Genomic DNA, 11,372 nt, shown 5'->3' with positions numbered 1-11,372 from the left:
GGTATTCCAGTAACTACATCCTGTATAAAGCCTTCAGAAATTCTTTAACAGTACCCTCAGAATTCTCTGAACTTCCACCATGCAGCTGTTGAGAATTGAGAACAATTCTTAAGATCTAATTTGGCAAATACCCTTGCTACTGTCAATAGTCAAGTACCCTGAACTCTTGCAGTTCCAACTCAATTTAATCCTGTTTCAGACAGTCCTGGTATCTGTAAGGTTACCCACCTACTCAAAAAATTTTAGCTGGCCCTGCTTTGTGCCACACAAGGAAATAAGTTTATTTTAACGTTGCTATCAGTTGGATGTCTCTTCCTGCTAAATGGCAATCTGGTTTCCCTAGCTTAAATATAATTGTTGCCCAAGTATTTAGTAAGACTATTTCTACCAAGAATTGCAAATCAATCTGCAGAGCTCACAACTCAATTATGCCACTTTGTAAGCTTTGTTTTCTCAGTCACAAAAATCAGAAATGTAGGATTGGAAGGGACCTTGATAGGTCATCTAGACCATCCCCTGCACTGGGGCAGGACTAAGTATTATCTAAATCATCCCTGGTTTGTCTAACCTGTTCTAAAAAAATCTTTGGTGATGGAGATTCCCCAACTTCCTTAGGTAGTTTTTTCCAGTGCTTAACAACCCTACCTTACCCTTATGTTAGGAAGTTTTTCCTAATGTCTAACCTAAGTCTTCCCTTGCTGTAATTTAAGCCCATTACTTCTTGTCCTACCCTGAGTGTTAAGAACACTATCACCCTCCCTGTTCAGAACAACCTTATAACGCCATTCTGGCTTCCACCAGCATTTATTACAACCAGCAAGATCCCTGTATGGCAAAACTGTTGTGTTATGTATTCTAACTGTATATTGTGTTATGGTATTTTAAAAAATTGTTCACAATCACCATTTTGAATTCTGTATAGTTGTTTGGGAGCTATGTTGGTCTCCCTTCTTGTTGGACTTTTGGCGCCCTTTTTCTGTAAGGTGGGAAAAGATTGGTTACGTGATCCGGCAATTCTGCTCGGAGACAAGAGAGTATATAAGCTCCTCTCATAGGCTATAGGATACTGTCCATCATGGTGGCAGCCCGTGTCTGCATCGGTCATTGTGAGCAGTCTCTAAGGGGCAACACATCAACTCACCACTACCGATTTGATCTGTGTTCCTCCTGTATACATCACCAGGCACAGTAGAATGTCCGGGTCGTCCACTGCATCAGAGCTGAAGCAATCAGTCGGACACAACCCTCCCTCTGTGACTGGCGTTTCGGCTGTAAAGTATAGATTTATTGACTGTTAGTCCTATGACCGGTTGGATCACAGAAATCCCCTTGGGAGCAGCCACCTGATGTGCCAAGACTACTTCTACCCTTGCTTTCCCTGCCAGCTCAGGACTCCAGCACCCTGTCTTGCTGAGCCAGACACTCCCGTCTGCTCCAAAACAGACCCAGGGCCTGAATTACTTGCCCCAAAGCTGCAGGTTTACCTGAAAGCAGCTAACAGAAGTGTTCCTGTCTTTAACACCCAGATGCCCAACTCCCAATGGGGTCTAAATCCAAATAAATCCATTTTACCCTGTATAAAGCTTATACACAAAATTTAACTGTGCCATCCCTTTTGGGGACCAAGACCACAGGGGAAGCCCATGCACTGTCAGATTCCTTAATCACCCCCAAGTCCAACATGCTTTGTATCTCAGCCCGAATTTTCTCCTTCACCTTGCCGGTGGCCCTGTAAGGCCAAGAAGGAGGAGGCTGAGCCCCTTTCATGAGGATTCTATGGGACAGCAAACGTGTCCTCCCTGGTTTGTTGGAAAATACCTCACTGTATTTCTGCAGCGCTGAAAACACTTCCTTCCTCTCAACTGGTGTCAGCTCACTACAGATTTCCATACTTTCCAGGGTTGACCCATCTTGGCATTCAGCCATCAGATCAGTGAGTGGGTGTGCCTCAGTTTCCCCTTTGGCTCAACAGATCATGTTTACTCCGGCCACTCTACTGTGATAAGCCTTGAGTCTGTTTACATGTACCAGTTGGGGCACAGCATCATCCAGGGGCTTTTTAACTTTATAAGTGTCCTCACTCGCCACTTCCACCACTTCAAAGGGCTCCTCCCAGGAGTTTTGCATGTTGAAGTTTTTGGCAGGGCTGAGTACCATGACCAAACCCCTATGTCAAAAGTGCGTGTAGAAGTATTTTTACCATACCACGCCTTTTGCTTGGCCTGACTGCTCTGGAGGTTGTTTTGGACAATTTCCATCAAGTCTTTCAGCTCCCTCCTGAACCTCTGGACGTACTCAGTCATGGGTTCCTCCCTTACCATGTTGCACCCTTCCCAGGTATCCCTGATGAGATCGAGGGCTCCCCTCACTTTTCTCCCATACAGGTGGTCAAATGGAGAAAAGCCCATGGACTCTCGGGGTAACTCCCTGTAGGCATACAGCAGGAATGGCAATAGCTCGTCCCAACTCTGGCCCCTTTTCTTGACATACATCCCCACATTGATTTTAGGGTCCCATTGAACCTTTCCACTGCCCAGGGCAGTCTTAAGCTGTTTCACTCCACACACCATAGCTCATTGAACAACTGTGACATAAAATTTGCCACCCCCACCCCCGATCAGACAAAATCTCCTTAGGGAAGCCCACTCCGCTGAATATGGTGAGCAGGGCTCTTGCCACTGTTTCAGCTTCTATGTTAGACAGCACGATTGCCTCAGGATACCGAGTGGCAAAGTCTACTACCACTAAGATATATTTGTTCCCCCTCCGCGTGGGGCATGGCATAGGGCCCACTATATCCATTGCCACTCTTTGGAATGCCTTTGTTGCAAAATTGCCACCTTCAAGTCTGTCTGTCTGTCACTGAGAATTCTTAAAACTACAATACCCACCTGCTGAAGTGAAAAAACAGATTGACAGAGCCAGAAGAGTACCCAGAAGCCACCTACTACAGGACAGGCCCAACAAAGAAAATAACAGAACGCCACTAGCCATCACCTACAGCCCCCAACTAAAACCTCTCCAGCGCATCATCAAAGATCTACAACCTATCCTTAAAGATGATCCCTCACTCTCACAGATCTTGGGAGACAGGCCAGTCCTTGCTTATAGACAGCCTCCCAACCTGAAGCAAATACTCACCAGCAACCGCACACCATACAACATAAACACTAACCCAGGAACCTATCCTTGCAACAAAGCCCGATGCCAGCTCTGTCCACATATCTATTCAAGTGACACCATCATAGGACCTAATCACATCAGCCACGCCATCAGGGGCTCGTTCACCTGCACATCTACCAACGTGATATATGCCATCATATGCCAGCAATGCCCCTCTGCCATGTACATACCGGACAGTCTCTATGCAAAAGAATAAATGGACACAAATCTGACATCAGGAATCATAACATTCAAAAACCAGTGGGAGAACACTTCAACCTCTCTAACTACTCAGTGACAGACTTGAAGGTGGCAATTTTGCTACAAAAAAACTTCAAAAACAGACTCCAAAGAGAAACTGCTGAACTTGAATTAATATGCAAATTAGACAATTAACTCAGGCCTAAACAGAGACTGGGAATGGTTGGGTCATTACACTAATTGAATCTATTTCCCTATGTTAAGTTCTCCTCACACCTTCTATGGGTCATCTTAATTATCACTTCAAAAGTTTTTTTTCTCCTGCTGATGATAGCTCATCTCAATTGATTAGACTCTTCCTGTTGGTATGCATACTTCCACCTTTTCATGTTCTCTGTATGTATAAATATCTTCTGTCTGTGTGTTCCATTCTATGCATCCGAAGTAGTAAGCTGTAGCTCACGAAAGCTCATGCTGAAATAAATTTGTTAGTCTCTAAGGTGCCACAAGTACTCCTGTTCTTTTCACTAAAATTCTACTTTCTGTAGTTAATAACATAACTTTTTACTTATTAATTAACTCAGAGTATATATTAATACCTGGGGGAGGCAAACAGCTGTGCATATCAGTGTTATAGAGGGTGAACAATTTATGAGTTTACCCTGTATAAGCTTTATACAGGGTAAAATGGATTTATTTGGGTTTAGACCCCATTGGGAGTTGGGCATCTGAGTGTTAAAGACAGGAACACTTCTGTTAACTGCTTTCAGGTAAACCTGCAGCTTTGGGGCAAGTAATTCAGACCCTGGGTCTGTGTTGGAGCAGACAGGAGTGTCTGGCTCAGCAAGACAGGGTGCTGGAGTCCTGAGCTGGCAGGGAAAGCAAGGGTAGAAGTAGTCTTGGCACATGAGGTGGCAGCTCCCAAGGGGGTTTCTGTGATCCAACCCGTCACAAGTCCATAATATCTGTAAGGGCTAGAGGGACAGGGCTTCATGCCCTTGATTACAAACCACTGAGTGTTCTTGTCATTCACCTTTAATCTTGTCCTTCTTCAATTTCACTGAGACCATATCTGACAGACCCTAAATACGGGATAATCTGAACTTCCATTATTAGCAGGGGTCCTTTAATAGCTCCCTTTAATTCCCTTTTCCCCTAACAATCCCCAACACACTCCCAGCCCCAATTTTTCCCCCAAACCATGTGCCCTACAGTGTTGAGGCCTCTCCTGGACAGGAGAGAGAAATAATAAGGTTGTTTGTTCCTGTAAAGAAACAAAACCCACCAGTTTCTCACTAACTGGAGTTAATACTCCAAGTTAAAGACAACACTAGATTATTATTATTATACTATGAACCTAACAATTTTATTAACAAAAGAGCATGAATTAAATGAGTGAACTGAATGAGCTCAAGAAAATAAAGGTAGACAGGATAACAAAACAAAACACACTTTCTAATGGGTAAGATTTAACAAACAACTGTCTCGTTTCAATGTAAAAAAAATCCTTACCACGTGTTGTCAACGAAGTGACTCAAAATGGCTGACCACACCTTTGGCCAGGATCTCTTCACAGATAAAGAAAGGCTGGCTTCCCTTGTCTTCCCTAGTGAAAGATCTTAGGGGCTAGCCTCCCCTTATGCTATAGTCCAGTTCCCAGGGACTCCAACCCCATCCTTGGGATGAAGGACCCATCTGAGCTTCTGAAAGCTCTCCCTTCCTGCATCTGTCCAGTGATGGATGCCTAAAATGGCTTTCTGTCCTTGCTTATTTCTCCCAAAGTTCAATTACCTTGATTCAGCAGGAAGCCCTTCTGTGTCCTCAGTTGGCCTTAGACTGCGCACACAGAAAACATGCCTTAGACTGAGTTCCTTGTGTCTCACTAAATTAAGAATTATAATTTCAATTTATGTCCATACCTTTGCATCAGCTGCTTTCACCTACATTATATAATTATATTAATAATTAGTTATGAGCTTTCTAGGACATATTACATTACAGCTTTTAGATTCAGATTATAAAAAATAGTGAATTGGGGTACACTGATCTGGTCAGGCCAGCTGCAATTCACTGCTAGATATCAGGGTGCCCCTTGGATTATGCTATTGGGCTGTTCTTAACAACACACTGGACCTAAAATGCTCTTCCACTGGTCCCACTGCAAGTTACTCTTGAGACCATCAACTGAAGCATTTGTGAACAAAACCCCAAAAGAGGGCATGGTGGAGAGATGGTTTCAGAGGTCTATGGGTCCTAGTTTAAGGGCTTTTCTACAGAATAATCTACACCTTGAATTGAGCCCAAAAATGAACTAGCAGCAGTGACTAAGAAGCATGTTAAACAGCTTCAAAACTTTTAATCACTCTGCCTGAAGGACAACTTGGGGAAGATGCATGCTGTCCTAGATTTAATGAGTAGCCCCAAGTAAAATAAATTAGTTAGGTCTACCTAAAACAATGATAACCAGGGTGAGATCTGTATCTGGAAGAAAAAAATTAGGGAGAGCCCAGGTACACTCCCTAGCAGCCAGGCTCTTCTCCCTCTAAAGGAAGAGAGAGTATTTACTCCTGGCTTCCCTGGCCTTTATAGGGCCAGCTGGGTCTGTTTGGGGCGTGGCCACAGCTGAGGCTGTTTTCCCCCAATCAGCCAAGCTTTTCCCCTGCCACAGCCCTCTCGAAGGGCTGTTTTAAGCCCTTCTGGGCAGGAGCAGGTGACCACCCCGCTACAAGGTGATTTTTTTTTTTAAATAAACTTTTAAGAACCTAATTGTTTTCCAGTGTCCTAAAGACCCAGGGGGGGTTGATCTGTGCTCATTTTGTAACCAGTGCCTAGGGGAAGTTTTTAACCTACGCTGGTAGAAATAAGCTTAGTGGGGGTCTTTCATGCTGGTCCCCACATCTGTACCTAAAGTTTAGAGTGGGGAAGGAACCCTGACATGGTGGCAGCATGGTGGGATAATTTTAAACCAGAAGCACAGAGGGTTTAAAAGGATTTTTCTTCCTCCTTTTGGCTGCTTGAAGGGAGGTGTTTTTTTGTTTTTTTTTGTTTGTTTGTTTGTTTTTAAATAAAAGCTGAGAGCACCTGAAGTTTTTTTCTCTGCCTGAGGGCAGGGTAGTTAACTTCCTGCAGGGGAATTCACAAGTGTGTTTTTTTTTTTTCTGTCTAGCTCTCAGGTTAGGCTAGGTTAAGCACAGGAAGGCTAGGATGACGGACAGTAAAGTTCAAAAGAAATTAGAATTAGCCAAATTCAAAGCTGAAGAGAGACAAAAAGAATATAATAGACAGATGGCCTTAAGGCTCTTGGAGTTGGAGGTACAAACAGCCAGAGAAGAGGCTGCCCTCAAGAGAGGGCTATTAAGGACCGGAAGCATGAACAGGAGGAGAGGGAAAGACAGAGGAAGTATTACCTCGCTGTTATGGAGTTGGAAAGACAGAACCCTTCAGCAGCTGGCTCCATTTCCCCAAAAATCCACAAATGGGAGTGACTATGTCCACACTATGATAAATCCAGTGATATTGCTGAATATATATTTCATCACCTTTGAAAGACTGTGCACCCTCCATGCAATCCCTGACGGTCACAAAATGACCACATTAGTAGCAAAATTGACTGGAAGAGGTCTGGACATATTCAATAAGATGCCTATTGATGCTTCTATGGTAAATATAAGGATTTGGTTTTTAAACAATTTCAAATTACCCCTGAAACTTAAGAGTAAAATTTAGAGCCCTTAAGAAAGGGGCTGGACTAAGTAATGTGGCTTATGTAAACCAGATAAAGGATCTGTTAAATAAATGGGTCAAAGGAAGGGATGTACTTAGCTTTGAAGAAATGTGTGATTTGGTTGTACAGGAGCAGTTCCTGACTATGACCAGTGATAATGTAAAACAGTGGTTATGGGATAAGAAAATGGACTCAGCAGAAAGTCTTGCTTCTTATGCTGATCAATATGAGCAGTCCCAGACCGCCAGATAGGCGAGGAAAATTGGAACAAAATGGGTGGAGGTGGCAGAGAGAAACAACCCTGGTGAGTTTGGGTGGATACCAGAAGGAACACCCCAAGACCACATCATGCCACCGAGGGCAGCCCAAGGCTCCACCTACATCCCCCCAAAAACCCCAGACATCTTACCATCCCACCACACAATTCTTCAGCAACCCACCTCGCCCTACTGACCAGTCAGCTGGGCAGTGTTTTATATGTAACAAACTGGGGCATGTAAAGGCCAACTGTCCCAAGAACCCCAGTAGAGTACAGTTCATTGCACTGGGGTCCCACCAAAGGTCCTCAGGCCCATATGCCTCCCAAATACCCTCAGAGCACATGAAAACTATGAATGTGGGTGGGAAGAAGGTTACAGCGTGGAGGGACACTGGAGTGCAAGTGTCGGCTATCCATCAATCCTTAGTGGACCCCAACTTAATCAACCCAGAAGTCCAAGTAACGATTCAATCCTTCAAGTCAACCTCTTTTGACTTGCCTACAGCCAAGTTACCTGTCCAGTACAAGGGCTGGTTAGGAATGTGAACTTTCGCAGTCTATGATGATTATCCCATTCTCATGCTGCTGGGGGAAGACTTGGCCAACCATGTAAAGCTAGCCAAGAGGGCGGGAATGGTCACCTGCAGCCAGGCTAAGCAAGTCTTCACACCTAGCTCTATTCCTGGGCCTCGTCTGTGTTACCAGAGACCCACATGGAGATGATAGAACCGAACCCCATGCCAATGTCTGCAACAGCAGTAGTGGGTCCAGGCGCAGAAACCCAGACAGACCCAGTCCCAGAACTGCAACTGGCGGAGCAACCAGCACCAGAACCATTGCCAGCACTGAATCTAGCACTGGCAACCCCATCTACAGCTCCAATGCCAGAGGGCACCACTGAGCCTGCACTGGCAGCAGCAAATAAACCTTCGCAAGAGGCTCAGCCGGAGCCTGAAATACAACATAGTGTACCAGCAGAGAGCAGTTAACAGTCAACAGAAACAGCTCCATCACCTACATCGCTTCCAGAGGGACCAAGCCCAAGTAAGTCCACAATCCAGTGAGGAACTAATGTCTCCAGCATCAAGGGAACAGTTCCAGGCCAAACAGGAAGCAGGTGAAAGCCTTCAGGGAGCTTGGACAGCGGCACGCAGCAACCCACCGCCTCTCAGCTCTTCTAATCCATCCCGGTTTGTTGTAGAAAGAAGACTTTTATAGAAGGAAACTCTTTCTGGTGGGCACCAGAAGGACTGGCGGGCACCAGGACTGGCATCCTCAAAGACAGTTGGTAGTTTCAACTAAGTACCGGGTAAAGCTCTTCAGCTTAGCCCATGATCATCCTAGTGGCTATGCTTGGGTGAACAGGACCAAACACCATTTGGGGAAGTCCTTCCACTGGGAGGAAATGGGCAAGGACATTTCTACCTATGTCCGGTCTTGTGAGGTATGCCAAAAAGTGGGAAAACCCCAAGACCAGTTCAAGGCCCCTCTCCAGCCACTCCCCATAATTGAGGTTCCATTTCAGCAAGTAGCTGTGGATATTCTAGGTCCTTTTCCAAAAAACAAACAAACAAAAACCAACACCCAGAGGAAAGCAGTACATACTGACTTTCATGGATTTTGCCACTCAATAGCCAGAAGCAGTAGCTCTCAGCAACACCAGAGCTAAAAGTTTGTGTCAGTCACTAACAAACATTTTTGCAGGGAACTCATTTCCTGGCAGGGACCATGAAAAGCCTTTGGGAAGCTCATGGGGTGAACCACTTGGTTGCCACCCCTTACCACCATCAAATGGCCTGGTGGAGAAGTTTAATGGTTCTTTGGGGGCCATGATATGTAAATTCGTAAATAAGCACTCCAATGATTGGGACTTAGTGTTGCAGCTGTTACTCTTGGCTGTACCACATCCCAGTTTAGGGTTTTCACCATTTGAACTTGTGTATGGCCACGAGGTTAAGGGGCCATTACAGTTGTTGAAGCAGCAGTGGAAGTGGTTTATGCCTCCTCCAGAAACTAACATTCTAGACTTTGTAAGCAACCTACAAAACACTCTCCGAAACTCTTTAGCCCTTGCTAGAAAAAACTTAAGATGCTCAGGAAGAGCAAAAAGAGTTTCTTCAAAAGTAGGGGACCAAGTTATGGTCTTGAAGGCGCTCCAGGCCCATGAAGATGGAAGAATCATGGGAAGGGCCATTCATGGCTGAAAAGTGCCTGGGAGCTGTTAACTATCTCATAGCATCCCCCACCTCAAACCTAAAGTTTTAATATACACCATGTTAATTCTCTAAAGCCCTTTTATTCCAGAGAATTAAAGGTTTTTCAGTTTACAGCCCAGGGAGATGATGCTGAGTGGCCTGAAGGTGTCTACTGTTGTCAGTAGCTACCAGTGTGATACTCTGCTCTTGTTCAATGATAACAGTCAGCTGTGTGCATGTTCCCTCTGTGTGCTGCCCCGGCTCGACGCAGATAGCTGACACAACAAACCCCCGAGAGAACCCCCAAAGACCAGACTCTAGAAAGGTACGAAGGAACCCGAGCCAGGTTTATTATCAAACGAAGCACAGTAATAGTTTCCGATTGACTCTACAGGACATACTATGAATATGTGCCCCCTGGCAATGGACACAGCTCAGCCAGCGGTGGGACACAACACTGCCCCCTAGGCTGGGCAAAGATGCGTACTCTGGGACCTACTTTTGTAAAGTTACAGGACAGATTACTCACCCCTACTGATGTACTGAAGTACAGCCCCTTGACTCATTAGGGTGCTGTCTCCTCCTTTGATCATGTTGTTTCAAACAGATAGATCTATCCATCATGCTGTCCTTTTGACCCTGTCTTTAAGATGCACCTGCCTGTTCCTTGTTATGTCTGTGGAGTGTCCTGATGTCACCTTAGCACAAGTTCCTCTTATTAGCACTTATATGTGAATGCACTTGCTTCTAACAACCCTCCTCTTGTCAATTTCTGTGAGCAGGGCCTGCCTCTGGCTCACAGCCCAGCTTTTGCTTAGCAATGCCTGGAAGTACTTTGGTTCAGGCTTCAGACTGGGTCTCTGAGGCAAGGGTTTATGTTTCAGGGCCTCATCTTACTAGATCTACTATGAAGAAAAAAAAGTGATGGAGGTGTGGAAAAGGTGATCCTCTCCATGACCCTTGGGTGTATGCAGCGACAGCAGATCAAGGAGCTGTGCACTAGCTTCACGCCAGTGTTCTCAGCCACCCCAGGACGGACCGAATGGGCATACTACTCCATTAACACAGGCAATGCTCGCCCAATTAGAGCCCAGCCTTACCAGGTGTCTCCTCAAGCCAAAACTGCTATAGAACGGAAAATCCAGGACATGCTATAGATGGGTGTAATCCGCCCCGCTAACTGTTCATGGGCATTTCCAATGGTTCTAGTTCCCAAGCCAGATGGGAAGATATGCTTTTGCGTGAACTACCATAAGCTAAATGCTGTAACTCGCCCAGAAAACTATCCAATGCCATGCACAAATGAGCTATTGGAGAAACTGGGATGTGCCCAGTTCATCTCTACCTTAGACTTAACCAAGGGGTACTGGCAAGTACCACTGAATGAATCCGCCAAGGAAAGGTCAACCTTCACCGCCCATGTAGGGCTGTATGAATTTAATGTACTCCCTTTCGGGCTGCGAAATGCACCTGCCACTTTCCAAAAACTTGTAAATAGTCTCCTAGCAGGATTGGGAGAATCGGCAGTGGCCTACCTTGATGATGTGACCATCTTTTCTAATTCATGGGCAGAACACCTGAAGCATCTGCAAAAGTCTTTGAGCACATAAGGGAGGTGGGATTAACTTAAAGCTCAAAAGTGTCAAATAGGCCTAAACAGAGTGACTTACCTTGGACACCAGGTGGGTCAAGGAACTATCAACCCCCTACAGGCCAAAGTAAATGCTATCCAAAAGTGGCCTGTCCCAAAGTCAAAGAAACAGGTCCAAGCCTTTTTAGGCTTGGCCAGATATTACAGGCGATTTGTACTGCACTACAGTCAAATTGCCAC

General features: G+C 45.3%; 1 long non-coding RNA gene across 1 annotated transcript; it reads right to left on the bottom strand.

Annotated features, from left to right (window-relative positions):
* Nucleotides 1–222: 222 nt before the first annotated feature.
* Nucleotides 223–5,904, bottom strand: LOC123370876. The gene is made up of 3 exons (XR_006579603.1): nt 5,812–5,904; nt 5,155–5,245; nt 223–1,269 (listed from the first exon to the last, which is right to left on the bottom strand). It is a non-coding gene; the product is annotated as an uncharacterized LOC123370876 (long non-coding RNA).
* Nucleotides 5,905–11,372: the final 5,468 nt, after the last annotated feature.

This window comes from Mauremys mutica, chromosome 5, assembly GCF_020497125.1.
Source record: "Mauremys mutica isolate MM-2020 ecotype Southern chromosome 5, ASM2049712v1, whole genome shotgun sequence".
Classification (NCBI taxonomy): Eukaryota; Metazoa; Chordata; order Testudines; family Geoemydidae; genus Mauremys; species Mauremys mutica.
The sequence above is the reverse complement of the archived record's forward strand: the minus strand, read 5'-3'. Positions and strand labels throughout refer to the sequence as shown.